At 38.4% G+C, this 13,346-nt stretch overlaps 1 long non-coding RNA gene across 1 annotated transcript; it reads left to right on the top strand.

Moving 5' to 3' along the window:
- Nucleotides 1–1,810: 1,810 nt before the first annotated feature.
- Nucleotides 1,811–3,033, top strand: LOC146975196 (uncharacterized). Its single transcript, XR_015037354.1, has 4 exons — nt 1,811–1,843; nt 2,521–2,578; nt 2,741–2,782; nt 2,906–3,033. It is a non-coding gene; the product is annotated as an uncharacterized LOC146975196 (long non-coding RNA).
- Nucleotides 3,034–13,346: the final 10,313 nt, after the last annotated feature.

Genomic DNA, 13,346 nt, shown 5'->3' on the forward strand with positions numbered 1-13,346 from the left:
TGTGTATGTTTCTTATCTGGATAAAAGGAAACCTCATGTTAACGCATGTTTACTGACGAGATGTGAATGTGTTTGTTCACTATAGTTGGAGCAGAGACAGAAACATGTTTAGTGACTTTTTAATGGAGGATGGGTTTATGTTTAATGTTTTATGTTTTAGTTGCAGTTAAAGACAATACCTACTTCTTTTTGTTCTTCATAACTGTTGTGTTGACTCAGGTCTGTACATTATAATGGCTGTAGAGCTGGTTTACACGAACTAGAAGATATGTTATTATATGTTTCGATACGATGCGATATGATACGATACTTTACGATGCATTACCAAACTTTACAATATGATATGTTACAATGCGTTAGGATACGATATGTTACAGTGCGTTACTTTACAATACGATATGATAGACCTACTTTACGATGCATTACGATACTTTATGACAGCGGTTCTCCACTAGTCTCACTCTGGGCTCCACATGTTCCCATGGTCATTAAGTCGCGACCCACTTTTATAGAATTCAAACCAAGATTTATATTTTTTTAAAGCCTTTAAAAACTAATTTTGCTCTTTATTGAGCAAAGTGCATTTCAGGGCACATGAATGAAACTGAGGAGTTACCATGACAACTGCATGTACGGAAGTGAATAAAAAAATATCAAACTGCACAAAATGGAGACCAACAAAACGATATATTTGACTTCTAATGCATCTCTGCATTCAGAGCATGTTCACTAAAGTGAATAAATATCAAACTGCACAAAATAAAGACCCAGAAAACAAAACCAGATTCACTGCATCAGGCCACATTAATAAGAAACTGATATCTTTGCATTCAGAGCAAATAATAAGAATTTGAGGAGGAGCATTACAACTGCATGTGTCTCGTGCCTTTCAATATAAGTTATTTTTCAAAATAAAAGACATGTCCAACATCAGATGTGCATTAAATATTATTTACTTTTTTGACCAGCTGTCTGCGACCCATCCAGAACGGGTCTAGACCCACTTTTGGGTCCCGACCCACCAGTTGAGAACCACTGGTTTATGATACAATATGATATGGTTACAATGTGATAATATAGGATGTGTTACAATACTTCATGATATGATACAATACAATATGATACGATGCGATACCAAACAGAAGTGTCTGTGGGTGCGATGTGTGTGTGGGTCAGGACACAAATAGCTACATGAAAACAGCAGTGCATGCTGGGACAATCAATCAGTCATCAATCAGTTCCTTTATCTGTGTTTTAGAATTAAATTTTACAACTTCTGTTTGTTTTTTTCTTTTTCTTTTTTTTTGTTTTTTTTACTACATTAGAGAGAACTGGTATTTATTATCCTGAATAAGAATCAAAGACCAGGGTGGAATTATGTTATGTTACGTTACAGTTACTCCAACGGCAGAGAATAAATAATATAAGATACATATAAAATATTATGTCCATATGTCTCATTATTACAAAACCCCTCTAGCATCTCCTCAATTATTAACCATTCTTTCATTGATACTAATTAATAAATAATTTATAAACACAGCTACACTGTAAATGCAAACAATGACCTGACTAAAGATAAAATAGTGCATTTAACTCAATTCATACTGGTTCTTTAAGTTTACTTTATTACACCGAGTTTTCTGTACTTTTTACCTGCATACTTGTTTATTAAGTTTTGCGTACTTGGTTTTTCTGAGTTCGTAGCACAGTTTGTGGTATGAGACTCAAGTAAACAGTGCTGTGTGCTCCAGTGCGCATGCCCACGCAAGCCGGTAGAGGCCATGCATAGTACAGCCAGTGCTCAGCCTTTCACGGAAGGATGGATCTAACGTTTACTTCGGTAAGTGTAAAGCTTTTGTTTATAATCTTGTCAATATAATTTAATTTTTGGAATGAGAATTGTTAAAATAAACCAGCCAACAGCCCCGACTTTCTCTTCCGAGACCGGTGGCATGTTAGCATGTGTGTGTCTGCGCGCGTGTTCACAGAGCAGACGTTAGAAAGTTCAAGAGCGAGTCCGAAAAAAAGTGTTGTGACTCGGTCTAAACGGCGTGGTGCGAGCCCCCATGTAGTGTAACATGTCCCCCCTGTTCCTGCACCAGCCCTGTTGTCTGTTAGCTGCTAAATTAGCTGCTAATTTAGCTGTTTTTAAATTAACCAGTTAGCTTAACGGCCGTGGAGGGGGCGGCTCCGGCTCCGCAGTGGGCAGATCATGGCTGTTGCCCAGGCAACGGGAGCCTTGACGTGCCGCCGCGAGCATGGAAGCCGAGGCTGGATACTTTTATAATGAGAGCCACACTCGTGCTGCTGCCTTCCTGTTTGCTCTGGATGCAAATCCAATGCTAATCAGATATTCCATAGTAACATAACCAGCTAAATAGGAGAGAAAGTTTGGTTTCAGCTGTTATTCGACTATCAAAGGATGATCATGATGATATGAATAATTACAGTATTTTGATCAATGCTCATACCTGGCACTGACTAGTGACTTTACCCTGTTTGTTTTATTTCATGCAGGTGGTACAAGACCCTGGTAAACAAAGCCAACAAATCAACACAGAAGAAAAGAGACAAGGTGGGTACTGCTTTCATTTAGAAATTCAAAAATGCTGTCTGAAACAATATTAATCAGTTCATCAATTAATCTTTCTTGGATAAGACACAACAGATGACTGTTAAAATTGTATATTATTTAATATTTTTTTTACATTTATTTTTTCTCCATAGCCTACCTTAGGTGGTGTCTCTGGCAGTGAAGTTGGTGGCAGTTTGAAAAGAGGTACGCTCGGTCACCAATACTGTGTTGACTGTTATTATGTGACAGTCAAATAGACTATTGGTGTTAAATGACTACCATGGTGGAGTAAACAATCCTTTGGATATGTTTTTTTTGTTTCTTGAGGTGTTTGCCGAGTTCTACAGAGTTGCCAGTGAAAACCTCAAAAAAGACCTCTACGAAGCTCTGGACCACCATACTTCTCGTCTCACTGACCTCTTCAAATCCAGAAAAGGAGTTGTCGGCCAATCACTCCTCCCAATTCACAAGTAAGTGTTGTAGTGTTCCTGCTACCTCTACTACTACAGTGCAAGTATTTCTTAAAATTCAATGTTGTTACTCGAGCACATGCATATCTGCACCTGGACTTCTAACAGCCACAGTTCAAACACATGTCTTAAAGTTCTCAGGCACCGTGGCTGATTTCAAAATGTGCATGATTTTTTTTTTGTTCAAATTTTTATGCTTTTTGTTCGGACTTTGTGCTGAAATGCGGCCATTTCTTCCTGCTCATAGTCTTTAAAAAGAGCTCTGTCAGACAATATTCAAGAGTGCTAGTTTCTTCTATGTGGTATCATTCTTGTGGACACTTTGCTTACAAGAATGAACACACCTAACCGTGGGTAATAACATCCTACCTAAATTTATTTGTGTTCTTTTATTTTGATTGCAGGTTTCGGACACTGAGATGACTTCACCCAGGTGCCTGTTGGGGTCATGACTGAGGACACGCCGCCAGTGATTAACAGCATTGCAATCATCCTTGAAGGAAACATTGTCATGGATGAGGTTCCCATAACCTCTCAAGCACTTTGTGTTCTGTCTGCGGCATAATATATGCACTCCATCTGGATTAAAGGTATGAAGAACACATTTGACTTCATCCAGAAGATAATGTTGAACCCCGGACAACAAAAACTCTGTCCAAAACTGCAAACATTAAAACATGCTCTTGTGGGCTAGATGTTGTGGCTAGAGATAGCTATACTGGTTGTCTACAGTGTGGTGTGTGAATGAGTGCAAGTATAATGTGGCTGAACAGTTAAACAAAACATTATTGAATGTTTTATGCATTTATTTTTACTGAATTGAATATTATATTTTACTTGCATCTTTTAAAAAAATGTTTTGATGATGAAACTGTGACAGAATTTTTTTCTTTTGTGGAGCTACAGCTCTCCATATTGTGTTCTCCAGAAATAAGAAAATATGTTTGATACACAACACAGTGATAATAATCCCTCTCACAAAAATTATGAATTTATACTTATATGTAAAAGAAAATGTATTGTCAATATAGCAGGGAAATGGCACTAATTTATTTGTTTTTATTTATTTATACAGTTCAATGTCAAACTTCCCACCCCCAATTGTTCAGCCAAACTCGACCTTTGATGGTCTCTTTCTAGACAAGTTTCAGAAGAACAGCTTGTTGATTGTTGTTATTGTTGTTTACTGAAATAGAAAATAAACTATGGTTTTCATAATGACATTTTGTGTGTTCTTATTTAAGTTAGCTTAACTAAGGTATGTCAAGTGAATTTATTTAAAATGAAGTAGCGCTCACTTAATTTTGCAAAGTATATTAAGTACAGGTGACTTATCTTAACTGATTTCTGTCAATTTAATTGAAGTGGATTACACTTAGATATCTTAAGTGTAATGTATTACAAATTTCAAGTAATGCCCACTTGTGTGGATTTAACTATACTCAGATAAATTAAGTACTCACAACTTAAAAGAAAGTAAAGCTTACTTAGATACAATAATTTCACACTACTTCACACAATTAAGTTCGTTTACTTACTTTTCCCAAGGTAATCGGTTTCCTAAATTTCTTTAAGTAAACTCAACTTGTTAGAATTTACAGTGTATAAATCTATTATATAATGTATATAATGTATTTAATGATTGTAATGATATGAAATGTGTTAATACATGTAACTGTAATATAAGTACAAATAAACCAGTAATAACTACCTGAATGAATGAATCATTAATTGCCTTAAGAGTTAATTATTGTTAAACTATGAAAACACTCATTGATCATTTGTTTATGAACCATTGACGTCTTATAAAGAACTGGTTTTATAATACTTGATGTATAATGATGAATCATCATTTATTAAATAAAAATACAATATCATTATTCAAACGTATAAGTAGTATAAGTAAGATTAATAAACTTGTTTAAATACAAAATCATGAAACACATTAGATAAGCTTATTAATCCAGAGTTAAACATTTAAAATGAATTAATGTTAAGTAGTTATTATAAAGTGTTGTGGTAACACTTTATAATAATAGACTCTATTAAGCATTAAATACTGAATTCATCATTTATAACACATGAATACTACTCATTAGTACGTAGTTTATAATCAGTTAAACATGTTTTACTCATCATTGATAAGCACGAACTGTATTTATAAACTGCATACTAATGAGTATTCATGCGTTATAAATGAAGAATTCAGTATTTATTAATGCTTAACTAATGATTAATAGTGTGTACTTATTATAAAGTGTTACCAGTGTTTTAGATATATATATATATACAGTTATACATGTAGTAATCGTCTGTATGTGGTTGTAACACACAGGACGAGGAACCTCATTGGCTCTGGATGGGATCAGTTATCCAATAGATTTAAAGTCTACTGTATTGTGTGTGTATATGAGTGTGTATATGATAAATAGATATATATCGATATATCATATACAGTATATACATATACAACAATGTCTCTGTCGTGGCGCTGCAGTTGCGTCCCTCGTCCATGTGGTGGCAGTGTGACTCCAGCTCTGGATCCTCCTCTCCATCCTCCCTCTTTGTTCTCCTGCCAATTTCTCCTCTTCTCCATCTCCCTCCTTCCCTCTCTCCCTCCCTCTCCCTCCCTCCCTCTCTCTTTTTGCTTCTCCCACTTAGAACATCTTTGAGAGGAGAGAAAAAGAGAAGAAGGAAAAAAAAAATGTATCCCCGGGTTAAAATAAATAGCCTTTCACAGTTAATTTAATTGACTATTTTGTACAAAATCGAGGTAATTCCGCCTCGGCTGCAACAGCAAACAAGAATAGCATTGCCTTGGCAATCAGTTACCACGCAAACACAAGAGAAAGGCTTTAATCTGCTTCTATCACAGAGGAGCCATGGCTGAAGTTTGTTCAGACACTGTGAGGCACCTGTTTTCTTAATTGTTGTAACATCTCTGCAGCAGAAAAAGAAGAAGAGGAAGAAGAAAAAAACTCTCTCAGTGGAGCGACGGAGGGAGAGATGTGAAATGTTTTACCTTCAACAAGAGGAGACAGACTCACAAATACAATGAAACACACAGATCTGCTTATTGCATAGGGAGACACTACAGGTGAATAGGGTAAAACATTTAACTAACAGATTTCACCATGAAACTTCCCAAGTTTATCACTCACATTAAGACACATATTTTTTGTATTACAAGTTTTGTCAAATGTTATGTTTAAATATGTAAATGAGGCAATATCTGATGAAATATGCACTCATTTGCATACATTTCCAGAACAGAAATATGAAAAATGGATAAAGCTACTTTCAAAATTCTTGTTTTATTTTGTTGACATATTAGAGTCAGAAGTTTTTCCAGAGGAGGATTGTGGATATCTCTTTTTATCACTCTGTAAATGAGAAAATACTGTTACCAGCACAAAAAAAAATCAAATGTCTCCATGTTTTTAGTAATAAAATGTTGTATAAATGAGGCTGTGAATGATATATCAACAATCCCCTCTGTAAAAACCTTCAGAATATAGAAAGGGATCAAAGTGGAAGGTTTGGTGTCTGGAAGTGCTGCTGAAGTGGAGATTTCTAGCTCAGAGTCTGAGTCTGAAAAACTCTTTCTGAGGAAACGGCCTTTAAAGGTTTGGACTGTAAAATTACAGAGATTGTTATTGTCAATCCTACTTTTACGATTAGTTGCGGATACGGAGGAAATGAAAATTTTTGGAGCCACATCATTGTTCAGGAGAGAGAGAGCTTTACAATGATACCTGACATGACCTGGGTCAGACAACAGAATCAGAATCAGAAAACCTTTATTGTCCCCTGCACATAGCAGTGGAACCATTTCTTAAACGTGTGCATACGTGCGCATGAAAGAAACATAAAAACACATTTTAGCAGAACATAAAACAAATAACAAATAGATACAGAATGACACAAGTAAAAACTGGCACAGCACAGTACGTCACAGTAGTATGTTAACTCTTGGTGAATTTAGGAGAAATCTACTGACGAAAGACACAAAATGAAGTAAAATAAAAACCTTAATGTGGATTTTCTACCATTTCTTTTGATTTTTCTGAAAGAAGACATGTGTTAAGGAAGAAAAATAGTCCAAAATCTCAAAATTGAACAGTGCATGAAAAGACAGTGTACAGTAGTGTCTCGCCTTGGTTTTAATGACGTCTCCTCATCAGTTTTTATGTGGTTTTTGGAGCAACTATGTCAGAATAATAGCTTAAAGTGTAATTATTGTTAATTTCTTGTGTTGTGTGTTGTGTGTGGTGTGAAAGTGTGTGTGTGTTTGTGTGTGTGTGTGTCATGTCGGAGCTTCAGAGTCGAGGTCAGTGTCCAGAAAAAGAAGAAGGAGAAGAAGGAAGAAGGAGAAGGAGTGTTGCTGCTGCTGCTGCTCTTCCTCCTCTGTCTAACTTCTTAATCATCCTCCTCTCCTGCTGCTGGCTGGATGCAGCACCACGTGTGTGTGTATATGTGTGTATGTGTGTGTATGTGTGTGTGTGTGTGTGTGTGTGTGTGTGTCCCTCAGTGTGTGCCTGTGAAACACAGAGCCTGTCGGTCCGAGGTGTTGCTGTTGTCGCCTGTCCTCCTGCCTCCAGCGGAGCGTCAGGCTGCCCCCCGCCGGCCGGCCCAGGTCACCCCACGCTGACCTGTTTAATTGTCTGCCTGTCCCAGCGCCCACCGGTGAGCCGGTGTGTGTTCCCGCTGCGCCGGGGAGGACAAGGGCGACAACACACACACACACACACACACACGAGGGGCATGAGCATTAAAAACATGAACAAAACAGCCACACAGAGTCTCTGTTAGATACCATCAGGCACATGTTGTAGTAAGTGTGTGTCCCATTAAAAAACACGCTCATATCAAGGAGCTTCTCTCAAGTCCGTCTGTTGTTTTGGAGTGTGTGTGTGTGTGTGTGTATGTGTGTGTGTGTGTGTGTGTGTGTGCGGAAACAAGTGCAAACATCCCACCCACAGATTTAGTAACTGCAGCTTCACACCAGCAGCTAGAGGAAGAGCCCGGAGAGCAGAGAGGAGCTGCTGCTGCTGCTGGTCCTCTGTCTGTTCTCTGTCCACATTTACAGCTGCATCACGCAGATTGTGCTGGGTTTTTAAAATATCAGATGATGAAGGAGGAGGAGGAAGAATCTGCAAAAAATCCTGCACAGTTTTGTTTCTTTTTTTTTGGTTCTTGTACCGTTGAAGACTGTGAGCATGAGCTGAACAGTGAAGGATGTGGAGACACGGTCGGCTTCAGGGGTTTGTCTTTAGAGAAAGACAGGAAGTCTGTTCAAACTAGCATAATGTGTTCACAATAGGAAACATTTGCACGGATTTGGCAACAACTACTGTAGGCCTTTATGATGAATACACACACACACACACACACACACATATATGTAGTATAATCATTATAGTCATAGTTCAACATTTTGTCAAATTGGCCCCATCACCATAATCCCTATAGTCATAGCAGTAGGTTTGTTACCTTTAATTGTCGGTGCAAGCTGTTTTTAGAACGGCGGAGCAGAGCCGTGAGCTGCTCAGAGCTACGCTACGGAGGCTCATTGTGGGATTTCTTGGTTTCCCTCATCAAACTCATCAAATACACAATCCAACAACTCCACAACGCTCTGGTGGACCAGTTGTGAGCTGCACATTCACCACGCTATGAGATAATAACTATTTGTATATGTGCAACATCATAACAAAGTGTTGTTTTAGTTGGAGTGAGACTCTGGAGCCGTTAGCGACTAAATATTTATTGCAAACGTGTCCAAATGTTGAGTTTTTTTTGTGTGTATTTTCTATAAATGTAAAACTGAACAGGAAGCAAACCAATGTTAAATTCTCAGTGAGGTCATGTGATCTGATCAAGGTGCACGTGTGTTTAAAGTTGTTCCCTACAGATTGTCGCTCTTGGTTTTCTTCAGATTCTTTGTGGATCGGTCTCATGATGTGTTCAAGTTCACCTGTGGTCAGGTAAATACAGACTCTTCTGGGTTTTTTTTTTTTTTTGTGATATCAAAATCAATATTTTTCCCACAACCAGATGGTTTTAGAGGTTTATCTCTGCAGCAAGGCAAGGCATCTTTATTTATATAGAGCATTTCAAACCAAGGCAACTCAATGTGCTTTACATAAAGACAAAACATTTAAAAAAAAAAAGAGAAGCATAAAACAGAATAAAAACAAACCCTAAAAACAGAGTTAAAAGCAAGAGCAAATAAAAGTAAAATAAAAGAAAATAGATAAAGTTTAATGTTCTTAAAAAGAGCTCAGCTATAAGCACGTGAAAAGAGAAATGTTTTTAACCTGGATGCTGACAGTGACCTCCCCCTGCTTTATTATATTCTTGTCTGTGAAACACTGTGTAATAACCTCATTTCTTTTAGTTTTATTCTCTCCCTTATTGTACACACAGATATACGTATATATTATGTTTATATATTTATTGAAGCACTTTGTATTCTAATATGTATCTGTGTTTTTATGGAGCTATTCTCGCAGTTTCATTCTGCTGCTTCTGTGGTGGTTTGTAGAACAATGAATCTTGGATCTTGGATCTTGAATCGTTCTTCTTTCCTCTTTGCTGCTGCCTCCACATCAGTCGTTGTATAATTTTCCCTCCTGAGCGTCTCGGGGTCGTGAACACATGAGTGAACATCACAACATCACAACATCACAACATCACGACCTGTTGTTGCTTCTTGGACGCTGAAACTGACCCGACTTCTTCCACCCGGTGACGCTGAGACCTGAGACCTCCGGGAACCTCACACTCACCTGAGGGCCGCAGCTGACGGAGCTCGTTAGACGTCTGTTTCTCCTCTAATGAACCACCTCCAACCTGGCAACCCATGCAGCCTCAGCCCCGGCTCCAGTTAAAGGGATAGTTCAACATTTTGGCAAATAATCCCTATAGTCATAGCAGTAGGTTCGTTACCTTTATTTGTCGGTGCAAGCTGTTTTTAGAACGGCGGAGCAGAGCCGTGAGCTGCTCAGAGCTACGCTACGGAGGCTCATTATGGGATTTCTTGGTTTCCCTCATCAAACTCATCATCAAATACACAATCCAACAACTCCACAACGCTCTGGTGGACAAGTTGTGAGCTGCACATTCACCACGCTATGAGATAATAACACAACGTTACCACACAGAGTTGTTTTAGAGGGAAATTCATGTAAAACCTCTGATGCACGTTGCCTTCAGGGACAGTTTTTCATCAACAGTCTCTGTATTTCCCTCTAAAACAACTTTGTGTGGTAACGTTGTGTTATTATCTCATAGTGTGGTGAATGTGCAGCTCACAACTTGTCCACCAGAGCGTTGTGGAGTTGTTGGATTGTGTATTTGATGAGTTTGATGAGGGAAACCAAGAAATCCCATAATGAGCCTCCGTAGCGTAGCTCTGAGCAGCTCACGGCTCTGCTCCGCCGTTCTAAAAACAGCTTGCACCGACAATTAAAGATAACGAACCTACTGCTATGACTATAGCGATTATGGCAATGGGCCAATTTGACAAAATGTTGAACTATCCCTTTAATCTGCAGGATAATGTTTCTGAGAAATGAGGCGCCAGATATTTTTGAAAGGACTCAGAGAGGAAGATCTGAAGTTGCATCTGTTTGATGCTACTTCTATCTATATCTATATATATTTATCTTTCTTCTTTAGCAGGATCAAGTCTGTGTTTGTCAGATTTATCTGGACAGATCGATCCGGTCGCAGGGCGCCAGGTTTGTGGCCTTTTGCATTTACACTTTTATCAATCGTCAGTCAGCGTCGGCCTCGTCTCCACTGTGGCTGCTCTGTGATCAGCTGGTGGAGGCGACGATGCTGCTGCTGCTGTCGTTTGTCCTTGCTCTTCATGCATTAACTGTGTTTTTAGTCTGATCCAGATCCAGTTCAAACACAAACTCTTCTCTTCTCCACTGTCAAAAGAATCTATACAATAACACCTTTAAAAGAAATTAAAAAAAACCTTCCTCATGTGTCAGCTTTCTACTGCCATCTCTTCTCTCTTTTAAATCAGCTGTGAAATACAATAAAAACTTATTTTCATACAATTTGTTTTTCTTCTCTTTGTTACATCCTTATTCATGAAAATATTAGTTTTAATATTTTCTGGTGCGGAGCCCTGCACCTGTAGTGTCTCTATACCCCTTGTCTTCAGTTTAACCTCCGTCTTGTAGCTTTCTGCTGCCATCTCTTGTGTTATAGGGTCGGTTTTGGACCATCTTTTAAATCAGCTGTAAAACACAGTTAAAACAATTATTTATCATCCCATTTGTTCCTCATCTCTTGGTCACGTTGTTAGACTTCCTTATCCATGAAAAGGTTGGTTTTACACATGATTTCAGTTTTACACTGCAAAAACTCAAATATCTTACCAAGAATATTTGTCTTATTTCTAGTCAAAATGTCATTTCTAGTCAAAACAAATCTCATTCTACTTAAAATAAGACTCATCACATTAAAAAGCAGCTTGTTTTTAGACACTTTTTACTTCTTTCAAGCAGATTTTCACTTGAAATAAGTAGAAAAATCTGATAGTGGAGCAAGTTTTTCTTCCTTATTACGAGCACAAAAAACTTTTCTACTTATTTCAAGTGAAAAGTTCATTTTTAGGTGATGAGTCTTATTTTAAGTGGAAAGAGATTAGTTTTGACTAGAAATGAGACATTTGGACAAGAAATAAGACAAATTATATTGTTGGAAAGATTTTGAATTTTTGCAGTGTAACTCGTTATTGTTCTTATCGTTATAACCGAGTGAAAATCGACCCCAACAACACAAATGTTGTAATAATAACCAGATCATTTGTGAACATTTTGTGAAAAATTTTTTGTTTTATTTCGTTTACAGTAAATAGAGGCCCCTTATACACTTTTATACATTACAAACCTAAAAAAAAACAACGAGACCACAAGAGGAAGGTTAATGCTACACAACGAACAACAACAACAACAACAACAACGGAGTCGGCAGCAAAGCAGGAGGAGAAATATAGAGCAGATTAATATGAAATCTATACTGGGTCTATGTGGCGCGGAGCGGGAGAAGTGCAGCCGAGTCTCAGTGTGTGTGAAGTGAGAGCTGAGAGGGATTTCATAGTGTGCTCTCAGTCGCGGATCAGAGATGCTCAGCCACCCCAGGGCAACACGGGGCATCGGGATAAACTACAGGCCAAGGGAGGGAGGCTGACATGTTCCTTAACTGTGTGTGAGTGTGTGTGTGAGTGTAGTGTGGAGATCATGGGTGTGTGGGGGCTATTAGTGGGAGGTGTGTGACTTGGGGGTTGGTAGTGGTTGGTTGCGGTAGGATGGATACTGAGGGATGTGTGTATGTGTATGTGTGTGTGTGTGTGTGTTCTTGTACTCACTACGTTGTGAGGACCGGAAAGAGTTTTTCCACCAACAAAGTGAGGACATTTTTGCGAAGTTTATTGTTTATTATACAGATCCCCATTAGCTGCAGCAAAGCCCAGCACAGCTATTCTTCTTCCTGGGGTCCAACAGTATCAAATATACAGTTGAAAACACAAAACATAAACATTATAAAAATTAAAAACAAAAAAAACAAGTGCTTGACCTGCCAAAACAAAAACAGAGTGGTAAGTGTTTACGTTTCTTAACTGTGCTTCATTCATTCTTCGTTATATTAATTGTTCACATACTAATCCTATTACCCACATTTCTACGTATCATATATATGTATACATCATTACACGTCACACATCATACTTGTATATACATTCATTCTACAGAAGCAGAAGTCAGGAAGTGAGGACATTCTGGCCGGTTCTCACTTTTACCAAGACTTACGTTTATAATTAGGTTAAGAGTTAATGGTTAAGTTTAGGCATTTGTTTTGGATGGTTAAGGTTATAGGGTAAAGGGCTAGGGAATACATTATATCAATGACATGTCCTCACAAAGATAGATTTACGAGGATGTGTGTGTGTGTGTGTGTGTGTGTGTGTATGTGTGTGTAGGTGTGTGTGTTTGCACTCCCATGCCAGCCCCCAGGCCGGCCCCATAGTAATTACACACTCCAGTGGCTGGACTGGGAGGGAAATTGAAGGCCTGGGCTGGAGGCCCCAGCTGCCTCGCTCTCCCTCCCCATCAGCCTGCTGCTGATTGAGCTCGCACAACACACACACACTAACACACTAACACACACACACACATACACATGCACACACACAGACACACATACACACTCACATATATGTGTGTGCATACATACACACACATACACACTCTGAGATAGCCACAGCCACACATGCA

The sequence above is a fragment of the Trachurus japonicus genome, chromosome 13 (assembly GCF_045865225.1).
Source record: "Trachurus japonicus isolate A0001 chromosome 13, Traja_1.0".
Lineage (NCBI taxonomy): Eukaryota > Metazoa > Chordata > Actinopteri > Carangiformes > Carangidae > Trachurus > Trachurus japonicus.